Consider the following 18,387-nt stretch of genomic DNA (forward strand, 5'->3'; position numbering starts at 1 on the left):
AAACTAAACACATCAGCTGTTTCATGTAGTCAAACTAATAAAAGCAAATATCTGATGTCTCAAAATGGGTTACAGAACCCGTTGTAATAGTGCTGATTCCTTAAATGTAAAAATAGCAAAGGTAAGCTAGGTTTGTATCAGCAGTAATAGTGTCTGATAGTTTGATGATGTAATGGAGCATGGCTAGTACTGGCCATGGAAAATCATTTTTGTTGACACCATTTTTATTTTTTTCTCCTTTAACCAATCTACTACTTGATGAATGTGATGTTCTTATTTTGTTATTACAGGACTAGTTGTTCTTTCACACACACTTTCCTTTGGTTTAGACTGCCATGAATTAGTGTTTATCTTTTCTGTGTATTAAATATGCACCGAAAGCAGCAAGTAGAATACGCTATTCATTGAGAGAGAGTTATCCTAATTACTAGCTAATAGGGCCATGTATGCTGAAGTGAGGTTTTCTCTAGTGTGTGAAAATTGTATGATCCCCAGAGAGAAACGCAGAACAAAAACAGGAATGTTAATGTTTAGGAACGGTTAAGAAGCACTTGTGGGATTGACACCATACAATTTAGCTGGAATAAAATGAATGACTAAAAATCCCATTTTATACTACAGCATGGGGTTTGAGAGACAAATGGCAATCAATGAAGGTTTGGTGCAGACGTAATGTGAGCTGATGAAGTATTTAGAAAGTGATGAAAGGGAAATATATTTGGCTACAAGCTGCATGGTAAAGTTGAGATTTAACCTTAAGGCCTAGAAAGCAGACGATGAGTGTCTTAATTCACTGACAGTCATCATTGCCCCCAGTTAGCAAAAATGCCAAGGCTCAGTGTGTGGTACATCTGTGCCTGCTTCACAAGCGGCTTCTCTTCTGAGGACTTGCTCGCTGGCTCAAATATCTTCTAAACTCAACAGTCATTTTTGCTTTTTCTGACATTTAAATGTCAGGTGTGTAGAGATAACTGTGAAAATGTGTCCATTGTTGGGTGGAGAGGGCAGTGTAAGTGTCACTTTTCAACATTACCTTCATTTTTCTAGGTTTGCTACTTTTAGGATTGTGTACTGTTGGCAGTAGCATTAAAAACTGGAAATATTTCAAAGTGCTGGCATTATGAAATGGTGGTGCAATATGTGCGCAATTTTGTAATGAAAAACATTAATGTTATCTATCGTTTGTGTGTATTATTGCAAGGAGAAACTCCATGTTGCAAGCTTATGTAGAGACTATAGAGACGAAGGGTTGTTTCATTACAGTGGAGTTGTAGTAATGCAGCTAGGTTTGGGGGGAGTTAAGATTATCGATATGGCAATACTGATTTAATGTGTACTTATTTAACAACAGATCTGCTAAATACTCTAACCATGACAACAGTAACTCCTGTGTAATTTTATTCGCCTCCTCTGACCCATCTTATCCCAGCGCCACAGGGAGGCTCCATTGCCGGGCGCCCGCTATGGGAGAGGCGTCATGACGTCTCTCCCATAGTTTAGACTGAGGAGCAGCCAGGGGGAACAGATGACAGCGGGCTGAAGGTAAGTATTAGTTTTTTTGGGGTTTTTTTTTCAGTGTAAGCAGCTTCACAATAGGGGACACTACTACAGGGGGCATTACTCAAGGGGCACTATGACTGGGGACATTACTCAGGGGGCATTACAACTAGGAGCACTATTACAGGGGGATAACTAATGGGGCATTGCATAAGGGGCACCACTACTGTGGGATGTGTGCATAAGGGGCACTACCACTACAGTGGGCATTGTGGATAAGGGGCACTAATACTGTGGGCCTTGTGTAAAAGGGGCACTGCTGTGTGTCATACATGAAGACACTACTATGTGGTGTAATGTGAATCAAGAATGTGCTACTGTGTGGCGTAATTTGTTTCGGGAATACCATTGTGATCACGCCCCATTCCAGACCACACCCCTTTTTGGCACGAGTCTATGGCGAGGGCTGTGCCTATATTGACACTTCGCCGAGGGGGAGTTGTGAGTTCCACTACTTCTCTAGGACCACTTTAAGCACTGCCTATCAGCTACCAATAGTGGATGCCATTTTGTGGTCCTGACAGTAAGTCATGGTAATGTAAGCTATCAAATCACTACTAGAATCCAGTGACATCACTAAGGCATGAGGCACAAAGTGTATTATGAGGAATAAAGGCTGCTCCCATAAAATAGCTGTGTAGGTGACTAGTACACGTAAGTAGTGCCACCTGGCCATCACCAATGTTTCTGGTGGTTTGACTTTGGTCGTGTTTTGCAAAGAATGCCCTACAAATGTCATCAGTACTTGCTTCTCTGACATTCTTATAGAAGACTGCATCTTAACTAACAATATTTATGTTACCGACTGGGAATGCAGCCAGATATTCTTGAATTATTTCTTTCTGTAGCCATTACGGTAACATGTAGGTGGTATGTGCTCTTTCTAATTCATTTAGCCAGAAATAATGCATGAAGCTCAGAGCGTGATTCCACAGGGACAACAGCTCTGGTTCTGCTGTGTATACAAGTATCAGAAGCCGACTCATTTTGTGGCAACTGAGAAAAACAATTCTTGTTGCACTGTGTATTACAGATTGACTTCTCTATCAGCTCATGAAGTAAAGTGACACAACACTTCACAAGGTTTATATTATTAAACTGTGGAAAACAGAGGAATGATTTTGCAGTGTACAGTTAGTCTGCTTTTTAGTTAGTGTTAACCATATGGGGGCGGGGGGAGTCGTTTTTACCATTGTTTCAATTAATAGGCACCTGACAGAGCAATTTAATTATTGCTTTGTGCACGAGACCCGCGGGCGCACACATTTCTACTCACAGCCTCCTGAGGTGGCAAGCAGAAATGTGCAAAAAGACTGTGTGTTTCAACCACCATGTATACACTGGAGCAAGAGCGGTCCTTTTCATAAAGTTTTCTCTGCAGCTGGTGGAGCCACTTGGCCAGGCTTTCAGGCAGGACCTGCCCTTCAGGCCATCAGAAGGGTCTGATAGTCAATCTGGCCCTGTATATGTATGTGTATAAATGAATGGGTTTTTTTTTTCCTCCTCTGCATCAATAGAGGTTGGATACAACCGTCGGTAATAAATTGTTGGAGCAGTACCTCATATGACGGATGGCCATCTGAAACACAATGGGCCTGATTTAGAGGTGGACAGAGATACAGTTGTGTTTATAAAGCCCTTCCTTGGTGTTAATCTGTGTCCCCAAATGGGACTGAGATGCCCAATTTCAGCATCTGTAGGTTCTGAAATACTAATTGTGCATCAAAAGATGCACCAGTCAGTCTCTCCATCGAAACTTGCACCAGCCCTATGGCAGGTGCGGTTTTCTCTATCTGAGTCTGGCCTCCTGTGTGCGGTTGAGCATCTGTTCACCAACACACCCGAGACTCTCCATGTAACACGCACATAAAATGGATAATCTCCGTGCCTGTGCTAAGCCACCTCCCCCTTTTTCAAGACTTTTCTGATACTGTGCAACTTGACCGCAACAGCGACTTAATGTGTACACTGTAACACATTCGCCATTTGAATTTTTTGTGATTTTCGCACGTATACAGTAGCAAAAAATTGATAAACTACATGAGCATCTCTGATTCAGGACCAATATGTTCTGACCTGTAAGAGCCCAATGTACAGCCATGACCAAAAGTTTTGACAATGAAACAAGTAATGGTTTTCACTTAGTCTGCTGCTTCAGTTTTTATGATGGCAATTTGCATATACTCCAGAATGTCATTAAGAGTGATCAGATGAATTGCAATTAATTGCAAAGTCCCTCTTTGCCATGACAATTAACTTAATCCCAAAAACATTTCCACTCCATTTCAGCCCTGCCACAAAAGGACCAGCTGACATCATGTCAGTGATTCTCTCGTTAACACAGGTGAGAGTGTTGACAAGGACAAGGCGGGAGATTACTCTGTCATGCTGATTGAGTTAGAATAACAGACTGGAAGCTTTAAATGGAGGGTGGAGCTTGAAATCATTGTTCCTCCTCTGTTAAACCTGGTTACCTGCAAGGAAGCACATGTAGTCATCATTGCTTTGCACAAAAAGTGCTTCACAAACAAGGATATTGCTGCTAGTAAGATTGCACCTAAATCAACCATTTATCGTATCATTAAGAAATTCAAGGAGAGAGGTTCAATAGTTGTGAAGAAGGCTTCAGAGCAGCCAAGAACATCCAGCAAGCGCCAGGACCATCTCCTAAAATTGATTCAGCTGCAGGAATGGGGCACCACCATTGCAGAGCTTGCACAGGAATGTCAGCAGGCATATGTGAGTGCATCTTCACGTACAGTGAGGCGAAGACTTTTGGAGGGTGGCCAGGTGTCAAGAAGGGCAGCAAAGAAGCCACTTCTCTCCAGGAAAAACATCAGCGACAGACTAATATTCTGCAAAAAGTACAGGGAGAGAACTGGGGTAATATTATTTTCTCTGATGAATTCCCTTTCAGATTGTTTGGGGCATCTGGAAAATGCTTGTCTGGAGTAGGAAAGGTGAGCGCTACCATCAGTCCCATGTAATGCCAACAGTAAAGTTTCCTGAGACCATTCATGTGCGGGGTTGCTTCTCAGCCAAGGGAGTGGGCTCACTCACAATTTTGCCTAAGAACACGAATAAAGAATGGTGCCAAAACATCCTCCAAGAGCAACTTCTCCCAACCATCCAAGAAAAGTATGATGACTAACAATGCCTTTTCCAGCATGATGGAGCACCTTGCCATAAGGCAAAAGTGATAACTAAGTGGCTCGGGGAATAAAACAGAGAAATTTTGGCTCCATGGCCAGGAAACTCCCCAGACCTTAATCCCATTGAGAACGTGTGGTCAATCCTCAAGAGGTGGGTGGGCAAACAAAAACCCACAAATTCTGACAAGCTCCAAGCATTGATTAGGCAAGAATGGGCGGCCATCAGTCAGTATGTGGCCCAGAAGTTGATTGACAGCATGCCAGGGCAAATTGCAGAGGTCTTGGAAAAAAAAATGGTCAACACTGCAAATATTGACTTTTTGCATAAACTTAATGTAATTGTCAATAAAAACCTTTAACACTGATGAAATGCTTGGAATTTTACTTCAGTATACTATAGTAACATCTGACAAAAAGGTCTAAAAACACTGAAGCCGCAAACTGTGTGAAACCAATACTTGTGTTATTCTAAACTTTTGGCCATGACTGTAAATAACTGCATAGACGGTCTGTCACTGGACCAATACTCCTGCATAACACTCAAGTTTCTTCTGATTGAGATTTATTTTCCAAGACTTTAAAGAGTGGGGTATAGAGTAAAAAATGTGATGTAGAGTAAAGTTTTTGGCTAAAGGGGCCTATCCACTAGGCGATCTGAAAGACTGAACGTCTAGTGTTCAGACCTTCAGGTCGCCGAGGTGTGGTGTCCGCACTGAACGGCGTTCACTGAACGTCATTCAGTGAAGGAGCCCGACCTTCGATCTCTGAACATGCCGAACCTGACTAGCATCGTGCATGTTCAGTAGATAGTCTGGGACGGCAAGGACCCAGCGTTTCCGTGCATCGCTGGCCTTTGCCGGGTATCCATTAACCGACTTTGAACAATCTGACCAAAACCAGGTGGTTTTGGTCGCATTGTTCACAAAGTCTGGAAATGGATAGGCCCCTTAAGGAACATGACTTGGAGAAGCTTTTTTTATATGGGTGCATGGGCAAAGAGCATAGATAAGAACAGCTGTTCACTCCTTTGTTTGGTAAGAGAGGTTACCTTAGAAATCCTGAATTATGTATAATAAACCAGGAAGCTGTTTAGATTGTTGTACTGTGCGTCTTTGTTTACCCTCTGTATAATGACCTTAATTTTTACTGCCAATATTTTTCATGAAAACACACAAACTGCAATCAGGATAGAAATATATTATTATTACTTGTCCCCTTCATAGTAAAAGTAAATTTCTGTGATGCTTCCCTTTGCAGAACTCCAGCTACCCACTTCCTCCTCCCTCTTAATAATTCTGTAGCAATGGGTTCTGGAACAGACAAACATTGAAACTTGAACATCTGTTATCATATTCTGTATATGTTTTCAAGCTTGTACAGTTTCATTACTTTTGTGCTGCCTTTTACAGGGCTGAACTCAGCGATTTTTACAATAGCAAATTTCAGAGATTTCAGGAAGAAGTGATAGTATTGTGCAATATTAGTCGCAGATGCCTGGGTGGAAGTGAAAATGCAGACTGCTTACATTTGGTTAACTGCAGTGATAATCTGTTCTTGTGACATAAATGTGTCTAGCGGTGGCAACATTACAATTCAGGAAGTCTAAATCATAGAATGGCCAGTGTGTCATTTGCAATTTGTAAGCAATTGCTGACCTACCTTTTTTCCTGTATACAAAACTACATACAAGCAAATTGAAAGTGCAAATTAAAAGTGCTTGGAATGTCACTAACTGGGTAATGGTCTCTCATAACTACAGATAATGTACAGTATGCATACTGATTACATTTTTTTCTCCCTTCTGCATAGCTCTAATTGATTCACATAATAATTGTTACATGGTCACTTTATTTCACAATTCTCTACAAAAATTAGTGTTTTGTGAAAATGTTTTCTTTATCATTGCTATATTAGAGTGTTTTTTTTTTTCCACCTTGAACAATGTTCTGTGGGGTGTGGTATGTCGACAGTCATGTAGACACTGATGAAATTTCGACATGTTAGAATGTTGACTTATAGTCCCTGGTAGCCCAGTGGTCACTTACCTGCTCCTGGCGACTGCATTACGGTTTCAGGGTCTTGTTGGTCATGTGCCGTCACTTCTGGGTCAGACCTCTGATTCTCCAGTGTTCCGGTGAGTATTCCTCCACTATCCCTAATGGAGCGTACACACGGTCAGATTTGTCAGACTTGTCAGATTTGTCAGATGAACGATTAAACGATCTGAACGATTTGAACGATTTTAACAAAGTTTTGAACGATTTGAACGATTGAACGATTTTTGACTGCATTAAAATGAATGGAATCGTCCAAGTCTGACTGCAAACCCATCAGATGTCAGAAATCGTTATCTGACCATCGGGAACGCGCATCGTTGATCGTCCATCGTTCAGGCATGTCAGATATGAACGATTTTCCTTCAGATATGAACGACTGAACGATTTTTAAATCGTTATCGTTCATATCTGAAGGAAAAATCTGATCGTGTGTATGCACCATAACCTTTCCTCCAGTGCCTAACCCTCCCGCCTGCAACCTAACCATAATGTCTACATTCTTACAATGTTAACATTGAGAATGTTGATGTGTTGCCTGTTGATATTTTAATAAGGTAATCATCATGACTGTTGACCCTAGTGGTGTTGACATTATAAATGTCAACCTATTGACTACATCCTGTTCTGGGTTACACTTAGTTTTAATGTGCATTATTTTTCCCTTTGTATATTAATGAAATCTAAATGCATTGAGTGGGTTTCTTATTGTCCTCTACTCCCTTCGTATTGCAAGGTTATTGAAGTAATTTTGAATATTGAAGCTTTTCTAAATTTGGAAGCAACCGTTAAACTAGCTTGTGACCGTGTTGCACGACTGACTGCTTTAATTTTATTGCAAATCTAAAATACATTGTTGGCAAAATATGAGCTTTACGAGTTCAGCATGCATTTTTATTATCACATTCCTTTACTTAAAGGGAGATATGTCTAGTACTTCGCTTTATACAAGTGTGTATGAACTCGTGATTGTGGGAATTGCCCTTGCAGTTCATCAATTCTATGGCTTTCCCACGTGAAGGAAAAAAGTTTTGACTGAGAACGGTATTAAATCATTTGTTTCAAAGATCTTGAATATATACCACTGTTGTGCCTTTTAATGCATTATTTACTATCTGCTATATGAAGGTAATACAGCATCCTTGTACTGTTATCTCTGATCTAAAAACATAAAATTGTGTCCTCAGGATCACCACCATTCCATTGGTAATGGTTGTTTGTTTTTAGTGGTTTGTTGATTTTTTTTCTATTACCCTTGTTGTGTACAGACTATTAAAAGTCAGTACCAAGGAAAACATTCTCCCATATTCCCTTGTTCACCAATTAAAAGGACAGATTGGAAGTCTGCTCATTATGCTGCGCTAAAATCCATGCCTCTTTGCCAGGCCCCTCAATGGCAGATCTTACTGTTATAATTCAGTGACGTGGGCAAGGGGACAACTGTGGCTGAGATTAATGTTCCTAGGGTGATGTTTTGCATGTTCGCTCGGTCGATTGGTTCCTGCAAACTATTTACAATCTACACTTTACAAAAGTAGTCTGGTCATAGAGGAGGTCCTCTTTAGATTACTTTAATTGACACAGATGTCTTTATACTTTTTTTTTTTTTTTCTTTTTCTTCTATTTTTCTCTATATTGGTTATACAGCCACCTTCCAGACATGGGTTAGATTTTAAATATATCATTTAACTGTGTTCTTCTGGTCTGGTTATATGGTGCCAGAGTAGGGTATGTGAGCTTCAGTGTCTTGATATTCTGCTAAGGATGAGAGAGAAATAGTAGCTCCCCAGGACAAATAGTTGTATGTAGCAGAACCAGGCCTCTGGCTTAGCATGAAATATATATACATTTTCAATAGGGCGTGTTGTGGTTTTAATGAGCACAAATTTACATGCTGCTTTGTAAAAATATTGGAATATGTTGAAAAAAAAATATGAAGAAAATGTTATGTTCTAGGAAGGAGAAAGCAGAAATCTAAAATAATGGTTGTTACGTTAACACATAGCTAGAAACCAATCATATTGCCAGCAACATCTGTACAATAGTTGTTAATGAGACACTTTGTGTACAGTAGCCCTGATTGCTTGCAATTTGAAATTTTCAGGGCATTGTTTTTGTTATTTTGTTAATTTTTATGAAAGTCCTAAGCATGTCTAATTGCTGTGCAATCAAAAAGAAATCTACTTGAAACCATAAAAATGAAAAGAAATCATCTAAACAAAAATGGAAATGCGCTGACATGTAAGCATACTTGAATGTAGGAATTATTTTCCTTTTGTGTATAATTATAGGTGGCAGGCTAAGCACTGAATTTATGAATGTGACCCTGAAATATCATCCAGGCTTTGTTGTTGTTGAGTACTGGCGTTGAGAGAACTTAGCTGCATTGTGTGTTTCAGTGATAATGGTGTGCGCTAGAATAGCTGTTAATTAGCTACCGTTGTTTGATGTTGAAAATAGTGGATCTGCACTATTCTTCCAACCTGCTTCTGAATTCAGTTCAAACTTGTACTGACAAGTAATAGTACTTATGCATAGGATCTCCAATGTGGTGTTTATGTTGAAAACTGTACTTCAAATGCATCTAAGTAGTATATGTTAAACACAGGAAATCCAATTTTCCCTTACAAAAAGTTTCTCTCTGGCTTTGTGGTGCTAAAACTACCATTCTGCTGAGTTGTAGTTCTAAACCTGGCAAACAGGTTGCCCCTCTTTGTTTGGACTCGTGCATATGGCTGTCGGCTTTTCAGTAACAACAGGGGGGCTTTGTAGGTTATGAACGGTTAGTAATACCATACTCTGACATGCAGATTATACAAGCAGCACATTCTTACTGTATTCACAGTCTCTGGTTTACTATCAACTTGATTTTAATATTCATTTGTTACATGGTTAACTCACTAATTTGTGTGACCTATGTGTGACAAAAAGTATCATACTGTGGCAGTTAATCGCCTGGACTGACCCTAAATAAAGTAACGCTACGGCTGTTTCTTATTTCTGTAAATGCACACTGTAGTTTGCTAGCTGTTCGTTCACCATTATGTTCAGTAATTAATTTTTATCTTTATTGTGGCTATGTAGTGATTTCATGTGGAGGTAATTCAGTAGCAGCAATTCATAGCTCGGGCTTGCTATATTTCAGCAGGTAGCCTTTCACACGTTTCTTTATCTTTTGAAAACCCCTTCTGTACAATCATGTAGGTTAAGTACATCTCCGAGGGATCTTCATATAGCATTTTAACAAAGCTGAAGCACACTTCATAATTGATGCAGTCTCACGAGGAGATACACCCTGCAGTAATAATAGTTTGTGTGGTTTCCAGCCATAATAAATTTGTGCAGTATTATTTTATTACAATAAGAACCTAAAATGCAGTATTGTAGTCTGATGTTACTAGCACAAAATAACCACTTATTTTCACACTCTAATATTTGGTAACTAATTGAAGATATAAAGTAATAGTTTTTTTTAATTATTATTTCTCTGCCTTATTTCATCTGCAATACAGTGGATGATGTCATAGCCGTTTTATAAAACTTGTCATGGAGAATATTGCAGCAAACTGGTCTTTGTTTAGATGGTGTTTGCTTTCTGATGATATCCAATTGATCATATGCAAATCTACCTTCAGCCACTTACCTTTAAATTAAGTTTAAATACCGTATATACTCGAGTATAAGTCGACCCGAATATAAGCCGAGGTACCTACTTTTACCACAAAAAACTGGGAAAACTTATTGACTCGAGTATAAGCCTAGGGTGGGAAATGCAGCAGCTGGTAGTGCCCCCAGTAGTAATTCCCCCTGGTTGTGCCCCCAGTGGTAATCCCCCCTTTCAGTGCCCCCAGTAGTAATACCCCCCTTGTAGTGCCCCCAGTGGTAATCCCCCCCTTGTAGTGCCCCCTGTAGTAATCCCCCCCCCCTGGTAGTGCCCCCTGGTAGTGCCTCCAGTAGTCGTCCCCCCCCCCCCCAAGTAGAGAGAGGCGTAATAAGAATAAAATTAAAATATCACTTACCTGAAACCCCCGCTCCTGGTGCCGCCGCTAACAGCTCCTCCGGCCGCTTTGCATGGGAGAGACGTCATTACTCATGATGACGTCTCTCCCATTACCCACTGCGGGAACCGGAAGATGGCTCCCGCAGTGGGAGCAACAGCAGCCGCTGAAAGTCTGACAGACTCTCAGCGGCTGCTGATTACAACAAACACACAGCTGCCGGCTCCGGCGGCTGTGTGTTTGTGCTGTGTAGCGCTGACCGAACTCCGTCCGGTCAGCGCTACACACTTCACTCGAGTATAAGCCGAGGGGTACTTTTTCGGCACACAAAATGTGCTGAAAAACTCGGCTTATACTCGAGTATATACGTAGTTTAAAAGCCACATGGTTATTATTGTGTGTGTGTATGTATGTATGTATGTATGTGTGTATATATATATATATATATATATATATAATATACAGTCCCAAAACTGCCGGCACTCAGCGCTCTTCACTGCGCAACTGGCCCAGGTGCTAGTGTAGATTAATAAAAGCAGTCCAAAAGAACACAGCACTCGGTGGGCTCTATCAAAATGTCACATAGTAGTGTCTTTATTGGTCTACGTTTCAGGGCATCAGCCCTTTCGTCAGGACACACTTACAAACAATGACACAGTACACTTACCCACTATAAGTACCCACCAAGACTGCCAGCATCCTCCTACACGCGCCGCGAGCCATCCACACATCCGCTCATGACGCACTTCTGGGACCGACAGCACAGGACGCTGCTAAGCAACCGCCCAGCTTGCGGTTCACACCAGAAGCGCCCACATGCATGCAGAAGTGCCACTCCACCAGCGCCAGTAGGGGCAAAGCATCAGTCGATAACACACAGAGAAAAACACAAAGAAAATACCAATACAGATACAAAAACATGTTATCAGAATCAAAACTGCATCAAACAGTATGAAAACATTTCTCTTATACTATAACATAGAATAGAATACTACCAAGAGAGTGCAGATGATTTAGTATATTACATTATTATATTATATTTTAAATTATTTGGGGACCAGATCATGATTATAGCTACACTACACCACCATCTAGTCATAATTAAATCAAGGAATTCCAATTAATTTTATCATTAAGACACATAGGGTAAATAGTATCCAGTCTATAGATCCAGCGTGCCTCCGCCCGAAGCACCTTACCCCTATTGCCACCTCTGGCAGATTCCTTCACATGATCAATCATCATGTAACGCAAGGATGATAATGCATGGCCCATAGCCTTAAAATGTTTGGCCACGGGTTGATCTATATCCCTTCCCGACAATGATAAATTAATTGCAGACCTGTGTAGAGCCATTCGCTCACGAAACTTGCGAGTCGTCTGGCCAACATAGCACAGGCCACAAGGGCACAATATGATGTACACTACATGCGTAGTCAAGCACGTCAATACATGACGGATCTCATACAATTTATCCTTATGAGGATGTCTAAAAGATCTGCCCTGCATCAAAAATTTACAGGTAATACAGTTATGACAACTATAGCAGCCAGGTGGCTTAGTATACACATTCGGAATCTTCGGAACACCTCTACCAGTAATATCCATCACCATCAAACGATCTTTAAGATTACGCCTGCGTCTAAAAGCAGCAACAGGCCTCAGATCTTTAAACACTGGTAATTCAGGATCAGATGACACTACTGGCCACATAGCATTTGTAGCATATTTTATCACGGGACTAGCCACAGTGAAACTACTAGACCAGGGTAACAATTTCTGATTTTTATTGCATCTGGGTTTTAGCAGCTCAGACCTGGGCATTGATAACACTTTGGCTTTGTGTTGTAACAACAATTTGTGATTATAACCTCTGGCAAGAAATTTGCTAATAAGAGCATCTAGCCTAACACTAATTAGTGACCGATCACTCATCAAACGCGCCACCCGCATCATCTGTGACAGCGGTAACCCTTTCTTAAGGGCCAATGGGTGATGGCTTGAGGCTAGCAGGAATGAATTACGCTCCACATCTTTAGAATAAACATCAGTGGTTATTTGACCATTGATCACCTCAATATGGACATCCAAAAAATTTGCAGATTCTGCACTACACACATACGTATATTTAATGCTAGAATCCATTGCATTAATGTCATTCATCATTTCCATGAACAATTCGAGGCCACCAGTCCAGATCATAAAGACATCATCAATGTAACGTGTATATATTTGAATATGTTGATTAATCACCCTCCGATCAAGGAACGTACAGTTCTCCTGTTCAAACATATACACGTTTGCATAAGATGGAGCCACTGGTGACCCCATGGCACAGCCACGAAGCTGTAGATAGTACTTGCCATCATGCAAAAAATAATTTCTGACCAATGTTAACTCCAACAATGATAAGAATAAATCCTGATCAACACCAGACACAGCAGAATGTTTAGACAAAAACTTCTTCATGGCCATTAAACCTCCATCATGGGGTATAGAGGTGTACAAATTACACACATCCAAACAACACAACAAGGCACCCTTTGGTACTTCCCCAACTTCCAACAGTAATTTAAAAAAACTTGTCGTGTCTTTCAGAAAAGAGCATTGCAGTGGCAGAAGTGGTTGTAAGACACAATCCAATAATTGTGCACGGGCTGATATAAAGAGTCACGTGCTGAAATAATCAGGCGACCAGGTGGCTTACACTTATCTTTATGCAATTTAGGCAGAGTGTATAACACAGGGACCTTAGGGAAATCCAACAACAAGGCTTTAGACAACTTTAGTGAAATCATCTTATGTTCAACAGCATTATCGAGAATAAGTTGTAACTCATTGCGAAATTTCGTGGTGGGATCACTACTCAGTTGTTCATAGACTTCCACATCAGCCAACTCTCGTGCAATTTCAAGACGATAATCACTAATGTCCTGTACCACAATCGCTCCACCTTTGTCTGCCGGCCGGATTATAATGTCCTCATATGAGGACAGATTTTTCAAGGCCAATGATTCAGCCCTAGATAGATTTTTATGAACCATTCCCGGGGCTGCCACAAAACGATCCACTGATTCATCGAGGAGTCTATTGAAAGTTTTCAAAGACGGATTGGTAGAAACTGGATCGTAATTAGATCTGGAGCATTTTTTAAGGAACTGATCAGAGATGGAAGAGTCAGGCACCATGACTTTATTTTGAAAGTGTTCTTTAAGGTGCATATTCCTAGCTAATCTGTGATGATCTATTTTCCACAAAAACTCATCGTGGAAGTTCGTCGGCACGAAGGACAGTCCCTTATTCAGGACCCTCAACTCCGTCTCATCAAATACTCTTTTACTCAAGTTAAAGATTACTGTTTCTTGCGAGATGGATTTTTTCTGCTGCCTCTGCCTTTGCCTGCCCCTACGGGTGGCAGATCTTCTAGGACACTGGTGGTTTCCAGAGGAGCTTGCCCTAAAGGGATACGCCTGCCCACAGATATATCATCGGATTCAGAAATCACAAAGTCACTATCACTTGTGTCAGTGGGTACAGGTTTTCTATTACGGCCTTGGAATTTCATTTGCCAGGGTTTCCGTTTATACAGGGCGGGCTGACTGCGGCCCTCATTGGAACCGCCGGATAGCCAACGGTACACACGGTTTTCTTCGTAATCTAGATCCACAGTATATTTCTTATTTTTTTTTTTTATTTAATCAATTCAGCCTTATACTGATCACACTGCTGATCAAGCTTATCCAGCCATGACCGATTGGCCACATCCTCCAGCACCCTCTTGTGCTCGAGCTCAAACGATGCGATCTTGGATCTAGTTTGTTGTAACTCACGTCCAGCTTCATCAATAACCAAGACCATCAAATCAAGGGCACATTTGTTTAGAATGCCCACCCATTTGCGCACAAACTCCGTATTGTGGCGACCAATCGTTGGCACATTTCTTACTCTAAAGCCACGTGGGATCTTTCTTTCCCTCACATAGTCAGACAAAGAAATCCCATGCAACAGAAAATCCATCTCACGTCTCTTTAGCTTATACAGTTGATGGTGCAGATCATCCAAGCTATGTCTAGGATCAGTAATGGTTAATACATCTTTAAATAGAATCCCCTCAATCTCTGCAGCTGAATAGCTAAAAATCTCTCCTGTTGGTACATTCAAGCTCTGGCAGCCAGCTGTATCCTGTAAAGGCAGACCACCAGATGCTGTATCCATAATGATGCAGTGATGATTCCTCAACACACCACAAAACACAATATTAGGACCAGTGGTTCATGTACTCACACCACAGTCCCGATTTAGTCCAGTGTGATACACGTAGTAGGATATACAAACTCAGCGTCTTATAGGTGCCTTGCAACAAGAAGACTGCACACAACGTGCAGACTCACCATACAGTCCCAAAACTGCCGGCACTCAGCGCTCTTCACTCTTCACTGTGCAACTGGCCCAGGTGCTAGTGTAGATTAATAATCCAAGCAGTCCAAACGTTTCGTGAGCGAATGGCTCTACACAGGTCTGCAATTAATTTATCATTGTCGGGAAGGGATATAGATCAACCCGTGGCCAAAAATTTTAAGGCTATGGGCCATGCATTATCATCCTTGCGTTACATGATGATTGATCATGTGAAGGAATCTGCCAGAGGTGGCAATAAGGGTAAGGTGGTTCAGGCGGAGGCACGCCGGATCTATAGACTGGATACTATTTACCCTATGTGTCTTAATGATAAAATTAATTGGAATTCCTTGATTTAATTATGACTAGATGGTGGTGTAGTGTAGCTATATATCTGTATTGGTATTTTCTTTGTTTTTCTCTGTGTGTTATCGACTGATGCTTTGCCCCTACTGGCGCTGGTTGAGTGGCACTTCCGCATGCATGTGGGCGCTTCTGGTGTGAACCGCAAGCTGGGCGGTTGCTTAGCAGCGTCCTGTGCTGTTGGTCCCGGAAGTGCGTCATGAGCGGATGTGTGGATGGCTCGCGGCGCGTGTAGGAGGATGCTGGCAGTCTTGGTGGGTACTTATAGTGGGTAAGTGTTCTGTGTCCATTGTTTGTAAGTGTGTCCTGACGAAAGGGCTGATGCCCTGAAACGTAGACCAATAAAGACACCGCTATGTGACATTTTGATAGAGCCCACCGAGTGCTGTGTTTTTTTGGACTGTGTGTGTGTATATATATATATATATATAATATTAAAATTTGGAATATGAATGAGCACTTGTTTGTACAGTAGTAGTTGAAGGCTTGTTGTCGGTGTCACCTCCCTTCCGTGTTTACTATGCACGTGCAGATGTGTAACAACCCTTCACTGTAAATCATATAGAACATTTTTGGTATTTGATTCTCTGCAGAGCTTTTCCAGCACTCATGTATTTATTTTTTTTCTTTGTCTCTCTATTTCCATATAAAGAATATATTCGGTAGACACAGGTATGCACACATTCTGTATGTTGGCTAAATTCTTTAGCATTGCATATACTAGCAGTGTATATACTAGCTATATTCATTGCATTCCTATGTCATGTCAGTATGATAGCACCCCTCCTAACAGTAGAGATGGTAGATTGTTTTAACCTTATGATGAGAAGGAAGTTATCAAAATGTAATTTGTGAGCTGTACAAAAATTGATTTGAGAGCTTTTTAATACATTAGCTTTGTCTTGATATGATAAAACATTTACACATACACTATTGTGCCAATATATAAATTCAGACTTCGCACCATATTAAATTAGGTGCGTAAAGCCGCGTTTAGCGAACTATGCGGTGCGATCTTTAAGCACAGACGTGCACTATCCAATTGCGTAGTGGTCGCATGTGTGAAAACTCCTTTGGTAGAAACCGGCCAAAAAGTTTTCCCTATCTCAGAGCATGTGATAAAATGTGCGAAATCCCTATTTTTGGGTAAAAATTCGGGGACATGGTTCAGAACCCTTTGGACAACCCCCCCCCCCCCCAAATGACTAATTACACTAAAAAAAATAGATTAATTCCCCCTAATAATGACATGTCATTTTTGGGATACAAATGTAAAAAGTGTTGGAATATGGGTTTAAAGTACTGGGTCAAGTATTTGGGGGGCTGTATGGATGGGATAGGTGTTTTTAGGATTGCAGGTGGCTGCAGCAGCTGTATTTTTAACATCTTTTTAAACTGCACTTCAAAGACACACATTTTGGGGGTACATTAAAGTGGGTGCTAGTATATATATTTAACTACAGCAATTTTTTCTAAAAAAGCTTTTCATCATTTTTCCACACTTATGCAAATATGCATATAACAGCCATTTGACTCAATTTAAGAACACAAAATACTTTTTTTTAGGGCTGTTAATAGACTTCTATATTGATTTCCTATGTCAGTTGGGCTTTTTGAGGTATAGGCTAATTTTTCCTTAAAATGTGCTGTACTTTTCGCTAGTTTCACCATGCGCAATTATCGCACATATGTATTTTCGTGTGTTTTGCAATTGGATAGGACAAAAAGCAAGAGTGTGCCTTGAGAGAGTACACAAAAATAATGCATCAAAACTGGCGAATGAGGTGAAAATTTCGCCCCTGGGAATGCTTATCGCCAAATGCGACTTTTCACCCCTAATTAAATAAGGCCCTTAATATAGCTGGATCTGACTTGAGTTAATTTAGCATGAATATTAGATAATTTGCATATATGTGTAGTAGCAGTCATCACCATCAGCTTGGAGCTCTCCATCAGACAGGGATCAGTGGCCTTTTTGTGCCCTTACAGTGAATAATTTACAGCCAGTTATGCCTAAAATGGCTGATTAGCAGTATGCACTAAAGAACAATAAGGGCCTCATTTTCACATTGATTCTCCTCAATACTATTTAAGTGGAGTTAGTTGGTGATTTTTACAGCTTTGTGGTGCATTATGAGGATTGACTTTGCGAACAACCAACCTTGGTACGCTACAAGTTGTCTATCTGAGACATAGATAGAACTGCTTAATATCTATCTGTTCTGTAACTGTATAATAACATCTGGTAGCCCTGTTTTCCAAGTATGGTCTTGTGAAGACGTTAATAGTTAACTAGAGCAGAGAAGAAAAACGCACAGACACGGACTATAAATTTTTCTTTGTTTTATCATTCTTCACCAGTGTCTGGAAATAACTTTTTTTCAGTAGTGTGCCTTTTTTTATTTTAGTCTTGTATCCCTGAGTGATGACAACAGTTTTGACAGATGCAGATGAATCCTCAGGTCAGGGCTGTACACTATAAAGATTAAAATAAAATGGATAACATTTAAAGAAAGCATCAATCTGTCTCTGTGGCATACAGTGTAACATATGGAGAATACTAATGAAAAATGGCTCAGGTTGTGCTATTTACCTTCTTTAAACTTATGGTGGTGGCTCATGTTGAGCACTAAGGCAGCTTTGGGGCCCTTTTTTTCCGGTGTTACAGCATTTTGAGCCTACACTGTAATATTTAAAATAGTTTCTATGCTTACTGAAAAATTGAATTGGTAGAATTTATTTGATCAATGACCATTTTTTTTAATGCGTGTGTGTGTGTATGTATATGTGTGTGTATATGTATATATATATCTATATATATATATATCTATATATATATATCTCTATATCCACACCAGTTGTTGC

General features: G+C 40.5%; 1 protein-coding gene across 2 annotated transcripts in view; it reads left to right on the forward strand.

Moving 5' to 3' along the window:
- LOC148543176 (KH domain-containing RNA-binding protein qki.L-like) overlaps nucleotides 1–18,387 on the forward strand; it is a 127,578-nt gene that overhangs the window by 88,566 nt on the left and 20,625 nt on the right. The window lies entirely within an intron of this gene.

Source organism: Taudactylus pleione, unplaced genomic scaffold (assembly GCF_031769625.1).
Source record: "Taudactylus pleione unplaced genomic scaffold, aTauple2 ptg000006l, whole genome shotgun sequence".
Lineage (NCBI taxonomy): Eukaryota > Metazoa > Chordata > Amphibia > Anura > Myobatrachidae > Taudactylus > Taudactylus pleione.